At 41.9% G+C, this 16,139-nt stretch overlaps 1 protein-coding gene across 2 annotated transcripts in view; it reads left to right on the forward strand.

Moving 5' to 3' along the window:
- Positions 1-16,139, forward strand: part of SLC8A1 (solute carrier family 8 member A1) — a 446,495-nt gene that overhangs the window by 111,702 nt on the left and 318,654 nt on the right. The gene's annotated exons all lie outside the window — the stretch shown is intronic.

The following is a 16,139-nucleotide window of genomic DNA, read 5'->3' on the forward strand; positions in this document are numbered from 1 at the left end:
AACCTTTACCGGTTTACAAGTTGTCCTTTGACCATTTTTAGCAGGTACTAACCAATGGATAATGGAAACACCCAACAAAACCAATTTTAAAGATGCTCTGACCTAGTTGAACAGCCAACAATCATTGGTCCTTGGCAGCATATCTCAGACTCTTACACTTGCCCACTTTCACTGCTTGTAACATTAAGAACTGTCTTCACTTGTTGCCTAAAATTTCTTATTCCTTTACAAGTACCATTGTCACTTGAAAATCAATGGACTTCACCAGTTTTAAAGTTATAGTCAATACGGCTGTATAAGTTCTAACGTGTCTCAATTTTTTAATGTTTCGAAGCTGACACTAAGAGATGTCTACACATCACCTGGTAAAACTGAAATAAAGCTCCTAAGTATATTCTGTCTGATCTCATGCCGCTGTGAGCAGGTGATAGGTAATCATTTCAATCCTTTTCTAGCTGAAACTGCAAACAGCCTCAGGCCTCCAGAGAAGTGACCCACAGGTTTTTAGTTGTTTTGCAGTATTATTTAGCTAGAACCCCATTTTTTCCCAGATGCGCAGAAAGACAATGAGGCAAGAGGAAAATAAAATAGAGGAAAGTTTTCTTCCTTGTGTTTTGTGGCTACATTCTCCAGGATTCTGTTTTTTCTTAGTGACATTTGGCATAAATAAGTGTAAATAAATGTTTTATTGCGATGTTGGAATAATACTCGTAATGCTGTCGAGCAGATGTGATGTCATGCTAACTGGAAGGCAAAATATCCCCAGCTAGGAAGAACAAAGCAAGCGTCCACACCCGGACGCCCTGGACACAGGGGCTGGGAATTTGGGATGACCTCACTTTTCATCTCTGCAGATTTCTTTGTGGTTTCTATTCTTTTTTTGATGCCAGTTGGGCAGTCACACCAAATATTAACGTGATTGAGATTCTCTTTGCATTTTGTTCATTAATAAAAATAAACTATTAACACTTCTATTTTTGAAGGCATTCTGACGTTGTAGCTTTTTTTTCTTCACCTGCCTAAAGCATTTCCAAAGAACTGTATGTTATGTAAAATTGTTCTAAGGCCTTCTCCTCTGATGGACAGCACCTTTATTGCCCTCAGTGTGTTGAATAAAATATATATAAAGTATATTAACATCCTGGCCCAGCACTGCTTCTTTTGTTCTGAGCTCTCTGTTCTCCCCCGTTCTTCTTACATTGTTCATATAGAGGTTGGTAATAAGTTTCTATCTTGGGTTGGGATGCATAGTAGGCAATAAGTATCAAAAGGAGTCTGTCTTTTCTGTTTGCAAAAGACCTCATTTTTTATATACATGCCTGAATTACTGGAATTACCCTGTTTCCCCGAAAATAAGACATCCCTTGAAAATAAGACCTAGTAGAGGTTTTGCTGAACTGCTAAATATAAGGCCTCCCCAAAAGTAAGACCTAGCAAAGTTTTTGTTTGGAAGCTGAACAGAACACCAGGGCATGTTGTACATGGAAATAATGATAGTAACAAGAAATTCTTAAAAGGATTCACAGTTTGTCTGTTTATGGTGGTTTAGGATGACCACTACTGTACAGTATATAATAAATGTTCATTTTTTTTGTTGAACAATAAATGTGAATTCTTCTTCATGGAAAAATAACACATCCCCTGAACATAAGACCTAGTGCATCTTTGGGACCAAAAATTAATATAAGACACTGTCTTATTTTCAGGGAAACAGGGTAGTAGTAGATTGCCCAGGTGTCATGTGATGTTCAGCTCTGCACACACGTGCTGGCACTGTGGTGTATGACTATTCACTCTGCAGAGTCTGACAAGCAACCTGAGGCTTCTAGATTGTTCAGCCACAGCTGGGCGTCCGCTGGTTCAGGTTCACTGGTCTTCAGCTCTGCCATAGTTAATTCCTGCAGACTGTAGAGTAGGACCTAAGTGCTCAGGTTGCTGATTGCCAAGTGCAGTTATCACTTCCCTATTTAAGGCACTGCCTCCTTCCAGGAGGTGCCGATGATAGCTTCAGTTTTTACTCCAGCGATCACAGTCTTGGTGCTTTTCCTGTGTATGGTGCTGAATGTTGTGCTTCTGAGTGGTGTGATCATTCCCCTGTTGTGCATTATGTCTTCCCCTTTTTCGTTGTTCTCCGGTACACATATTGTTTCTCCTGTGTGTTTTGAGTGCTGTGTATACAGTGCCTTGCGAAAGTATTCGGCCCCTTTGAATTTTTCAACTTTTTCCCACATTTCAGGCTTCAAACATAAAGATAAAAAAATTTAAATTGTATGGTGAAGAATCAACAACAAGTGGGACACAATTGTGAAGTTGAACAAAATGTATTGCTTATTTCAAACTTCTATAAAAAAATGATAAACTGAAAATTGGGGCGTACAATATTATTCGTCTCCTTTAAGTTAATATTTTGTAGCGCCACCTTTTGCTGTGATTACAGCTGCAAGTTGCTTGGGGTATGCGTCTATCAGTTTTTCACATTGAGAGACTGAAATTCTTGCCCATTCTTCCTTTGCCAATAGCTGGAGCTGAGTGAGGTTGGATGGAGAGCGTTTGTGAACAGCAGTTTTCAGTTCTTTCCACAGATTCTCAATTGGATTCAGGTCTGGACTTTGACTTGGCCATTCTAACACCTGGATACGTTTATTTGTGAACCATTCCATGGTAGATTTTGCTTTATGTTTTGGATCATTGTCTTGTTGGAAGACAAATCTCTGTCCCAGTCTCTCGTCTTTTGCAGACTCCAACAAGTTTTCTTCAAGAATGGTCCTGTATTTGGCTCCATCCATCTTCCCATCAATTTTAACCATCTTCCCTGTCCCTTCTGAAGAAAAGCAGGCCCAAACCATGATGCTGCCACCACCATGTTTGACAGTGGGAATGGTGTGTTCAGGGTGATGAGCTGTGTTGCTTTTACGCCAAACATATTGTTTTGCATTGTGCCCAAAAAGTTTGATTTTGGTTTCATCTGACCAGAGCATGTTCCTCCAGATGTTTGGTGTGTCTCTCAGGGGGCTTGTGGCAAACTTTAAACAACACTTTTTATGGATATCTTTGAGAAATGGCTTTCTTCTTGCCACTCTTCCATAAAGGCCAGATTTGTGCAGTGTACGACTGATTGTTGTCCTATGGACAGGCTCTCCCACCTCAGCTGTAGAACTCTCCAGTTCATGCACAGTGATCATGAGCCTCTTGGCTGCATCTCTGAGCAGTTTTCTCCTTGTTTGAGATGAAAGTTGGGATGGACAGCCGGGTATTGGTAGATTTGCAGTGGTATGATACTCCTTCCATTTCAATATGATCGCTTGCACAGTGCTCCTTGGGATGTTTAAAGTTGTGGAAATCTTTTTGTAATGAAATCCAACTTTAAACTTCTCCACAACAGTATCACGGACCTGCCTGTTTTGTTCCTTGGTCTTCATGATGCTATCTGTACTTTAAACAGAACACTGAGACTATCACAGAGCAGGTGCATTTATACAGAGACTTGATTACACACAGGTGGCTTATATTTATCATCATCAGTCATTTAGGACAACATTGTATCATTCAGAGATCCTCAATCAACTTCTGGAGTGAGTTTGCTGCACTGAAAGTAAAGGGGACGAATTAAATTGCACGCCCCAATTTTCAGTTTATTCTTTTTTTACAAAAGTTTAAAATAAGCAATAAATATTGTTTTCCTTCACAATTGTATCCCCCTTGTTGATTCTTCACCATAACATTAAAATTTTTATATTTATGTTTGAAGCCTGAAATGTGGAAAAAGGTTGATAAATTCAAGGGATAATAAAAGAATGTACGTCTGGAACACCATAGTGTGAACAAGGTGGAAGACTCAAATATATACAACTAAACAATAGGATAAAGAGTTGACCACACACCAGTACATTGTGACTGGTGTGCAACTCTTTATCCTATTGTTTTGATAAATTCAAGGGGGCCGAATACTTTCGCAAGGCACTGTACAAGTTTCCATTCTCCCTTGTTTGTTTCATTTTCTGGGGTTTTGTCTTTGTGTTTTCCGGCCCGCCCCGAGGGTGTGGGAGAGGGGAAGTAAGATTAGGGTTCGGACAGGAGTTAGGGTCAAGTTGGGGGCTCGAAACTGGTTATCATCCTACCTACCTTCGAGATAAGGGACAGCGCAGGGTCACAAGCCTTAGGGCCAGCCTAGGGACCCCTGTCCTGTCCCCATTTACCCCGTGACACCAGGGCTGGTCATTTAGCTTTTGTGCCAAAACATTTTGATACCAAGCTAAGCCTTTATAGGGGATTTATCTACTACCAGACCACTCCTTTTTAATAGACCAAGGTAAAAAAAACAAACAACTCATCTCCCAGGCCAGCTTTACTTCTCCATACTCAACACTGCACTCGATACTGTTTCCTAGCATCAACAGTCGGTGTCAACTGACCACTGCAGCCAATCAGTGGGCGCTGATTAGCAGCAGCATTTCTTTTTCAACCAACCTGGAAGAAAGATTGTTTCCAGTAGTTGATAACCCTTTTAAATGGGTTGTCTGGCATTGATAAATTAAAGGTCACTCCCATGCAAACTAATAGGGATACTCTATCAGATACAACCATGGAACATGGGTGATGTTTCTTTTCTTCTGCCAATAGAGCAGATCTTTTCTCTCATTTCTGACAACCTCTTTCACACAAATTGAAAACTGCATTTAATAGACTCTCAAGATTTTCCATCCCATATTTGTAGCCTTACACAGAAATAGTCTCGTCTTCGTATTCTCATGTTACTTCATTCTGAATGAAGATCTAATTGACATGGAGTGGTAGCAGGATCTGAAGTCTGGTGGTTTTGGCACAATTAAATGTCTTTTTCTGCTAATCACGTGACCGCCTCTCTTAGGGAAAATATGCTGCTTTTATTCTGAGCCAAGAAAAAGAATCTGTGGTTAGAACATGTGTTTCTTAATCAACCTTTGTTCCCAGGTAAGGAGAACATGTAATTATGAAGTATCTTATTAATAATTACATATATTGTCCGCCATAGTAAAAGTTTGATTCAATGATGTTTATGTTCCCTGTATTAAATCTCAGTGCAATCGGAGGACACTGGTTTATCCATTCTCTCAAGGCTGGATTTACTGGTTTTTAGGAATGGAAAGATCTATTATAGGTCTATTATGACAAATCCAACATCTAATTACACTGATGTACCGGAGGAATTAAAGAGGGTATTGTCATGGACGCAACAATGATTGTACCTTTCTCATCTAATTTATGTACTATAGAAAGTGGATTGAAGGGTGAGTGGTGAGGGGATGGTTTGGTGCCTGGATCCATAGATATATAGAATTTCATAATTTCAGTCTTCTTTGAAGGGCCTTTTCAATTAATTTGTGAACATATGTGCAATGACATCTTACTCTTAAAGGGCTTGTCCATTATTCACTATGGATGTTGCTTTTTGATTATCTGGTTAATCATTTTTCATGCAAGGAGAGGTATAATTAGATGTTGGCCATCCAAAGGAATACATTGACGAGCCAGGTCATCCATAGATGGGGATTATTTGGTCATAGCAAAGGATAGGCTCTATTGACCAATATGTCATGTGTACCCTTATCTGGGGCAAATAGGAAAGTGTACTTGAGGTTTGGAGTTTTTGTGAGAAATGGCCACTATCAGTTGACTGGTCAGCTCCCGAACTGAGCATTTCCGACTGTCTCCTGCCGACGCCAGCACCGAGAACAGCTGTACGGGGTGTTGGACCCCGGCCAACATTGATGACCTATCCTAAGGATAGACCGTCAGTGTAAAAGTATTGGACAACCTCTTTAATATAAGAATGTGATCTACTTGTAGGAATGTGATACTTGACACGTCTTTTAATCAGAGCTTCTTACGTAAATGGAGTTGACGCACAAATGCTGTTTATACAATTCACAGACTGACTGATAAAGATGTAAATATAAAGTCCCTGAATCATCAAGCAGTTTTTGCCAGTTTATTGGTGTAAAAGTGCTTAAAACATTGCTAAGGTTTTTTTTTTAGCAACTACAGGTTGCAAAAAATGTTTGAAACGTTTGGTATTTTAACCCCAGACCCTTCCAGCTCCTGCATATTTTTGAAAAGTAGAAAGACCCCGGATGGGACTGAGCATGGCCAATAAATTCATCAGAATTGCAAAAGAATTGTATACTGGCCCCCAACTGGCGTGTATTTGTGGCGGTGGCACATGGCAAGTGAAAGATGTGCCAAATTCCTAAGAGTCTGAATGAATATGTTGCATCTTACTCTAGCGCACACATTCTCAAGACTGGTCAACAAAATGCCAGTCTTGATTAATCAGCCCAAAGTTCTTTTCTGTACATTGCATGAATTGAAAGAGAAATGTGAAATTAATTAGAATATTTAACTCTACTGATCCACAAAATCAACAGATATTTTTTTCTAAAAAATGTAAAAGAGATACTGTATGTTGATTCTATTTTATTTGTTAAAATTGATGTTGTATCAATATTGGCCCATAAATATTTGATCGATTCCATGCGCTTTACGGAACCAGAAAAGTGACTTAAGAAAAGTTTACTTGTTCTGCTGCTTCTATAGTTCCCATAGACTCCTACTAGCTCTGATACCCAGGGTTGCAGTAAAGCACCCCAATTCTCATGATTGGTGGTTGTCTCAGAAGTCTTAGGGGTACTTTGCACACTACGACATCGCAGCTGTGATGTCGGTGGGGTCAAATTAAAAGTGACGCACTTCCGGCATCGCATGCAACATCGTAGTGTGTAAAGGCTCGATGATACGATTAACGAGCGTAAAAGCGTCGTAATCGTATCATCGCTGCAGCGTCGGCGTAATCCATAATTACGCTGACGCGACAGTCCGATGTGTGAAGTCGCAGACGCGAGGAACATCTCCTACCGGCGTCACTGCGGCTTCCGTAGAATATGCGGAAGGAAGGAGATGGGCGGGATGTTTACATCCCACTCATCTCCGCCCCTCCGCTCCGATTGGCCGCCTGGCGTGTGACGTCGCTATGACGCCGCACGACCCACCCCCTTAACAAGGAGGCGGGTCGCCGGCCAAAGCGACGGTTGCAGGACAGGTGAGTCCATGTGAAGCTGCCGTAGCGATAATGTTCGCTACGGCAGCTATCACAAGGATATTGCTGCTGCGACGGGGGCGGGGACTATTGCGCTCGGCATCGCAGCATCGGCCTGCGATGTCGCAGTGTGCAAAGTACCCCTTAGGGGCACTTTGCACTTTCAAATCGAAAGTGACGCACATCCGGCGTCGCAATCGATATCGTAGTGTGTAAATTCTTTTTGATGCGATTAACGAGCGCAAAAGCATCGTTATTGTATCATCGGTGTAGGGTTCGGCATTTCCATGAATTGGGAAATACCGATGTTACGATGTTGTTCCTCGTTCCTGCGGCAGCACACATCGCTGTGTGTGAAGCCGCAGGAGCGAGGAACATCTCCTACTGCGTCCTGCGGCTCACGCCAGCTATACGGAAGGAAGGAGGTGGGCGGGATGTTTACGTCCCGCTCATCTCCGCCCCTCCACTTCTATTGGCCGCCTGCTGTGTGACGTCGTTATGACGCCGCACGACCCGCCCCCTTAATAAGGAGGCGGTTTGCCGGCCAGAGCGACGTCACAGGGCAGGTGAGTGCATGTGAAGCTGCCATAGCGATAATGTTCGCTACGGCAGCTATCACCATAATATTGCAGCTGCAACGGGGGCGGGGACTATCGCGCACGGCATCGCAGCATCGGCTTGCGATGTCGTAGTGTGCAAAGTGCCCCTTAAAACTGTGATCAAATGGGCATAAATATCCATAAAAACCCTGTAAACTAAAAGCAAGTAGTATTTTTTTGCAGTGGGATCAGGTAGTTGGATTAGTAAGATGCCTTTTAGTTGTGCTTCAATACGTAGAGTGTGGGCCACTGTTATACTAAAACAAATAAACAGTAGGAACACCAAGGACAGACCAAATATCTGACCTAGAGGCAGTGATGTGACAGTGGACTGCCAGTCTCATTGATTGCATAGTAAATATATTAGTGTAAAGGAGAAACGGATTGTGTGTGTGGGGCGATGCTCCATGGGAAAGGAAAGTGAGATTCAAAGCGAAAAAAAAGTATTAGAAAGTTCGCATACAATGTGTGAAAACTCATCTAACCAAAGCCGAAACGCGTTGTATATCAGAATTATTTTTTCCCTTTTAATCCTGCTTTCTATTTCCTCTGGAGCATTATGCTTCCACCCTTGGATCTGGGCCGTGTGAAGCATCAGGACTCCGCACTGATCACATATGCCCACAATGGAGTTGTGCCCAGTTACCCACACAACACACCAAGGTGAGCAGCACTTTTCGGTACTTGTATCCCATCATACTCACTACTCTTAGCACATTCTCTTCTCCATTGGTGATGTGACTAGGTACACCTCTCTTTGACTAATATCCAATAGTTCTTTTTGTCCCTATTTAGGGACATTGTTCCATTTCTGATACGTTACTGGACACACACAATATGAGGATCTATCAGTTTTGACCATAGAATTAAGGTGATATCAGTCTTCTTCTAAGCACTATACGATGTCTGCCTTCAGCTCATTACCGTAATCACCTTATATAAAGTCGTTCTTATGATTTCATTCTCTCATAATAAAAGTTATTATAAAAGCGACTATTTCACCTCAGTCTACGATTTAGCACTTAATTTTACTGGGAAACTGTTTTAGTAAAAATATTCTGAATTCATTCATAGGAAACAAACCCTACGGAGTGATCTGCTGATATCTAAGGAATCATATGAATTGATAATTTAGGGAAAGAAATCCCTTAACTAATTTAAGAAACAAGGCTTTTTGGCGTTGAGTATACGAAATGGAAAATTCACAGTCTAAATCTTTCCCCAGAGATGGAAATTGTGCATGTTCTTCTGTAAGAGATTTAATAAATATGAGAAACACAATTTTCACATGAATGTGTTTCCAATCAGAAAGTATATTTTTCATTCTAATAATGTATGGACTTGGTTTCCAGCCTTGAAGAAAAATCCCAGCAAGTGAACACAAAGTCCCCTGGTAGATCACCATCTCCTATGGTGATTCAGTTGTGGTTTGGCCACCAGAAGAGCTAGTGGAGCTTATGAGTGATGTAATACAAAATATTTCGTAGTTAAAGGGAGCCTGACAGCCGATACGTGTTACCCGGTCTTGAGGCAGCATGTATGCTTTGCACTGCACTGTCTGTATGATTTCAGCCCGGTATGTTTGACTCTGAAACATTGCTGCATTTCATAGAAAAACAACATAAAAGTCACCAGGGACTGAAGAAAAGGCCAGTCCCCAGTAGTTTCTCCTTACCACTCACTTGAGTGACAGGTCTCTCCTTATTCATGGAGAGACTTGTCACTCAAGGATATGATGGAGAAGCTGCCAAGGACCAACCTTTTTGACTAGTCATCTCTGCGGATTTTGCCCTGACGGCTATTAAAGTATGTGTTTCAGAGTCAAACGTACATGGCTAACACGCAATTACCCCAGCAGCTGCAATAAGCCAGCCGTGCGCCTCGGGCGAGCACATGTGCCTGCTATTAAAGAAGATGAATATTCACTGTTACCCATTCCAGTAATCTTGCAAACCTCTCGGCACAAACTTCGGTGCTGTGATGTGGGCAGCATTATAGGCATGGGGAGCAGTGAATATTACTTTTCTTTAACAGCGGGCACACGTGTTCTCGTTAGGCACTAGCTTACTGCAACGCGACCCTGTCTCCTGTGACACCACTCCACCGCCACAGCCACTCTCTCTCACAGCGAGCCAGGCACATCTGCTCTATAAAAGGCACTCCTCACTTTCCTACCAAATTTTTGGGGAAAAAAGTGTGTGTCTCAAAAATGCGTTAGTTCTTTATTAAAAATGGATTTGTCATCAGATTTCAGAATACAAACTGTATACATTACAATAATTCTCTTCCGTTTTCCTGATGCTGGTGTGTTTACTATGAAAATCCTTCTTGGCTGTATAATTCTGATATTAAAGTGATAACTAAAATGCAAGAAAACGTTAAACAAAGTTAATTTTGACGTGGGCTTTTACGGTAAGTACACCATCGTCATCAGGTCTATGAGATCTACAGATAGATCCTCCTAAATGCACGGACAATGTACAGTCATGGCCAAAAGTTTTGAGAATGACACCAAAATTATATTTTCACATGATCTGTTGCCCTCTGGTTTTTAATTGTGTTTGATGTTTACATCACATACAGAAATATAATTGCAATCATATTATGAGTACCAAAAGGTTGTATTGACAGTTAGGGGCACTTTGCACACTACGACATCGCAAGCCGATGCTGCGATGCCGAGCACGATAGTGCCCGCCCCCGTCGCAACTGCGATATCCTTGTGATAGCTGCCGTAGCGAACATTATCGCTACGGCAGCTTCACATGGACTCACCTGTCCTGCGACCGTCGCTCTGGCCGGCGACCCGCCTCCTTATTAAGGGGGCGGGTCGTATGGCGTCACTGCGACGTCACACGGCAGGCGGCCAATAGGAGCGGAGGGGCGGAGATGAGCAGGATGCAAACATCCCGCCCACCTCCTTCCTTCCGCATATCCTACGGAAGCCGCAGTGACGCCGGTAGGAGATGTTCCTCGCTCCTGCGGCTTCACACACAACGATGTGTGCTGCCACAGGAGCGAGGAACAACATCGGACCGTCGCATCAGCGTAATCATGGATTACGCCGACGCTGCACCGATGATACGATTACGACGCTTTTGCGCTCGTTAATCGTATCATCGAGCCTTTACACACTACGATGTCGCATGCGATGCCGGAAGTGTGTCATTTTCAATTTGACCCCACCGACATCGCACCTGCGATATCGTAGTGTGCAAAGCCCGCCTTAGAATGATTTAATGCAGCAAGTCAATATTTGCAGTGTTGACCCTTCTTCTTCAGGACCTCTGCAATTCTCCCTGGCATGCTCTCAATCCACTTCTGCATCAAATCCTGACTGATAGCTATCCATTCTTGCATAAGCAATGCTTGCATTTTGCCAGAATTTGTTGGATTTTGTTTGTCCACCCATCTCTTGATGATTGCCCACAAGTTCTCAATGGGATTAAGATCTGGGGAGTTTCCAGGCCATTGATCCAAAATCTCTAGGTTTTGTTCCATGAGCCATTTAGTGATCACCTTTGCTTTATGGCAAGGTGCTCCATCATGCTGGAAAAGCCATTGTTGGGCGCCAAACTGCTCTTGGACAGTTGGGAGAAGTTGCTCTTGGAGGACATTTTGGTACCATTCTTTATTCATGGCTGTGTTTTTAGGCAAGACTGTGAGTGAGCCGATTCTCTTGGCTGAGAAGCAACCCCATACATGAAACGTTTCAGGATGCTTAACAGTTGGCATGAGACAAGACTGGTGGTATGGCTCACCTCTTCTTCTCCTAATAAGCTGTTTTCCAGATGTCCCAAACAATCGAAAAGGGGATTCATCTGAGAAAATGACTTTACCCCAGTCCTCAGCAGTCCACTCCCTGTACCTTTTGCAGAATATCAGTCGGTCCCTGATGGTTTTTTTGGAGAGAAGTGGCTTCTTTGCTGCCCTCTTTGAAACCAGGCCTTGCTCAAAGAGTCTCTGCCTCACAGTGCATGCAGAAGCACTCACACCAGCCTGCTGCCATTGCTGAGCTAGCTCGGCACTGCTGGTAGTCCGATCCCGCAGCTGAAACAGTTTTAAGATACGGTCCTGACGTTTGCTGGTCCTTCTTGGGCGCCCTGGAGCCTTTTTGGCAACAGTGGAAGCTCTCTCCTTGAAGTTCTTGATGATGCGATAGATTGTTGACTGAGGTGCTATCTTTGTAGCTGCGATACTCTTCTCTGTTAGGCCATTTTTGTGCAGAGCAATGATGGTTGCACGTGTTTCTTTAGAGATAACCATGGTTAACTTAAGAGAAACAATGATACCAAGCACCAGCCTCCTTTTAAAGTGTCCAGTGGTGTCATTCTTACTTAATCATGACTGATTGATCGCCAGCCCTATCTTCATCAACACCCACACCTGTGGTAATGGAACAATCACTAAAACAATGTTAGCTGCTCCTTTTAAGGCAGGAATGCAATGATGTTGAAATGTGTTTTGGGGGTTAAAGTTCATTTTCTTAGCCAATATTGACTTTGCAAGTAAATGCTGTTAAGCTGATCACTCTTTATGACATTCTGGAGTATATGCAAATTGCCATTAGAAAAACCTAAGCAGTAGACTTTGTAAAAATTAATATTTGTAGCATTCTCAAAACTTTTGGCCATGACTGTACACCCTCAGAAAAGATCATGTGGACAGGTGTGACCAGATTATTACTTGTTAAGACTTTGAGGATATCAGCATGTGTCTGGGAAGACAATCGAGAAGATCATTATTCGGTGTCAGGGTAATCATCAGTGCCGAATATCTCTGCGATATTATACTGTAAGATTTACCGGTGGGTGTCATACATAAGGTCTTTTTAGCATTATACCATATGATATTTAGTCTGAAAAATAATATTGGCATTGTTTATTTAATACTATAAATACCGTACAGATTTTTATGAGCAGGAGATATGGTGAAACAAGCTGTCGTAGCGTTCCTCTCTTTGCTTCAGTTGGCTGATTTTCTACAGTATGGTGAATCTAAAAGGAGTTGTATATGGCTGAGTCACTGGTGGACATGACCGAAGAAATCAGACACAAATAAAGTATGGTATAAATAACAATGTTAGGCCCTGTGCGCACACTGCGTTTTTTGCCGCGGTTATTGCAGGAGAAAAGGTGCAGTTTTTTTTCCTAACTTTGCTGCAGTCCTTCCCCAGCAAAGTCTATGGGAAAAAAAAGTGCTGTGCGCGCACTGTGTTTTTTTTACCTCTAGGTTTCGCTGTAGAATTTTTGCAGCAAAAAGAATGAGCATGTCACTTGTTTTCCACATTTTTGCCATAGAAAACCCACGGCAAAACCGCAGCAATACCGCGGCAAAACTGCAGCAAACCGTGGATGGGTTATTACCGCGGTTTGTGCCGCGAGTGCGGTATTCTGCCAGAGGGTGCGGATTTTTCTTAAGAAAAAGTTATTCCCCAGTGCGCACAGGGCCTTAGAAATTATTGGGTAGGCTGTGTCATCCTCAGGATGAATCCAATGCGATGCTCTATAAATCACACAACGGGACATCAGAATTTGGATTTATAAGTGTAATCCCAGTTTTAACAATATTTTAGAATCTTTTTTGGACAATCTCTCCTAATATGCCCCATTAGGTCATAGGGGGCTTAAAGAACGGGAGATCTTAACATGCACCCTTTATCTGCCATGGAAGAGAGATTCCTCAGATCATACATTACAACTGATATTGATATATTACAAATACAGTCAAGTTTTGGAAATGGCATTTTTCACCCCATTGACCAACGCTTAGTTTAAAATTAAAGAATAGCTTTTAGTTACACTCCCTGAGTCCAATGCTGCCTCAGTGCACTTCACCACTGCTGCCAATCACTGAGCTTTGTTGATGTATACTGTACAAACCGCTGGTCTCAGTGATTAGCTGCAGCGGGAATGTGTGCTCTAGTTGTAATGTTACTGTTGATAAAAATCACTTTAGAGGCAGCACTGGACCCGGGAAAGGTGAGTAACGTTTTTACCAAAGATGGGGTGAAAAATATTATTTCTGGAAAGCCCCTTTAATTCAGTGGTAATTGGTGATTCTGCACTTTTCCTGTTATTGTATAGTCGTATATAACTCAGACTGATTCAGTGGATGAGATCTGGATCTATGTGAGAATCGGCCATGTTCATAGGGGTGTTGGATTAATATTTCCTTATGTCACTGCTGTAAAAATTAAAGTGCAGAAAGGTTACATTGAAGACACCACAGTGCTTGTGCAATTAATACAGCTGACCGGATGGGGCGTTGATAGTTAAACTCCCACTTATCTAATATAAATAACCTCCTCTAAGGGTAAACCATCAAATTTAAAAGGCTGGATAACCCCTTTGAAGGGACCATGCCAGTAGGATCAACTGTCCTAAGGCGTCTCTATGGGCATAAAGATCATAAAAAATTGAATAGAATTGTAAGTTGCTATCTGCAAACCGATATCTTATTCCAAGGAAATCCACTTTTTTCTTAATATGCAGGTGAGGTGTTAAAATCTCCCTGAGAATCTGCCTTCAGAGCTTATTTTAAAGGTGGTATTACCAGTGGGAGACATGTAACGACTGACAGTCTGCTCTCCAGATCTACATGTCTCAGACTGTTTACACGCACGTTAAAATAAGCTATGAACGCCGATACTCAGGGAGATCAGTGCCCTGTTCATAGATCTCAATACAGCAGCTCATTTACATATTAGGAAAAATGTGAATTTCCCTGGAATAATACATCAGCTCACAGATACCAACATCATTTTATTCAACTGTCTATGACCTACATGCCCATATAGCTGGTTTAGTAGGGTTGATCCTACTGACAGATTCCCTATAATATTATAATATAGATTCCAATAAATAGACTTTTATTTCCTAATTTAGTCTCTGAAAATTGATTGCTACTATAAAAAAAACCTGTAATAAATTCATATATATTATATTTATTATAAAATATGAAGCAAATATTAAAATAGAGCTAAATTCTTAGCTATATGATTAATATCTGTTTTCCAGACAAACAGTTATGTCCCCTTTCTATGGGCCAGTGACCTACCACCATATTCTGTTTTTGGACAATGATTTATATAGTCATTGCAGAATATTTACATATAAATTAAGTATTTTAATTATCCATATTCTGACATCTGCCAAGAAAGCCGGGCAACGTACTGTGGGGCATGTACAAAGTGGGAGGTGTTATATCGTATGGATTCATGGCCAGTATACATTTTTAGTATAGCAAATCATTTTCACATAGCTGCTGTGTTGAAAAAAATAAACCAGAAGTACCGGGTGTCTTATGTTATATGCTCGGGAAGGATAACCAGTCGTATTGCCCGCATGTTCTGAATAACATCTTCAGTTATCCATTACTCGGTATACTGAGATGAGTCCACAGATATAGGCGTGATGCACATACTCCTGCTTAGTTGAGAGGCTTGCCATGGTTACAAGTCAATTGTGAGATGAAGGTTCTCCGTTCAATAAGACGACGGACAGGTAATTACTTTGTCATGAGCCAATTAGTTTTCCTGAGCTAAGCGGCCGAGGCTCTTACAGTTCTTGCCGACCCAGATAAGAAGCTAAAAAGACTGATTTACTTTCCTTGACCCTTGTGAGAGATTTCGAAAAAGAGTGATTTGGCCCAAAAAGTATTTTTTTGCTCCTCATTTATTTTATTCAGAGTTAGCAGCATTGTCTTCTCAGAATTGTCCTGGCCTGTATATTACTAAACAAGGGCTTCCCTTCAGCCAACAGTCAAGGTATGAATTATGGGTATGGGGTTGAGCATTGCAAGAGCCATATAACCATGGCCTGTTGAGTAAAGGGGTTGTCCACTACTAGGACAACCCCTTGTGTTTCCACGTGTTTTCCCCAGGTAAAATAATAAAGTCTATACTCACCTCCTGTACCGGCGCCCTTCCAGCAGTGTTTAGGATTGCGGTACCAAGGCTCATATGGTGTTGTGACATCACGCGAGCCCCGTGTTCAGTCAGCGCCAGCTATCTTCTCCTCACCTTCAAACCAAATAAGTTAGTCAACAAGAAGTGAGCACTGCTGCTGCGCTCACTTCCTGTTGATTGTTTGTTTGGTCTGAAGATGCGGAGAAGGAAGCTGGTGCTGATTGGACACGAGGCTCGCTTGATGTCACAACCCACATGAACTCCGGCACCATGATCTTAGACACCGCTGGAAGGGCACCGATACAGGACGTGAGTATAGACTTTATTATTTTACCAGAGGAATACGTGTGGAATCAGAAGGGGCTGTCCTGACAGTGGACAACCCCTTTAAGCTAGGCGATAGTTGACTGATAAACTTCACGGAGATATATATGAAGCTGGTCCCTATCCCTAGGCTCATCATTTCATATTGTACTATATATTCAGTTATATTAAGCCATATATCAGCCTTGCTTAGAAAACACTTCATCTTATATGATATGTGTCAATGCTTATTATC

Source organism: Anomaloglossus baeobatrachus, chromosome 3 (genome assembly GCF_048569485.1).
Source record: "Anomaloglossus baeobatrachus isolate aAnoBae1 chromosome 3, aAnoBae1.hap1, whole genome shotgun sequence".
Classification (NCBI taxonomy): domain Eukaryota; kingdom Metazoa; phylum Chordata; class Amphibia; order Anura; family Aromobatidae; genus Anomaloglossus; species Anomaloglossus baeobatrachus.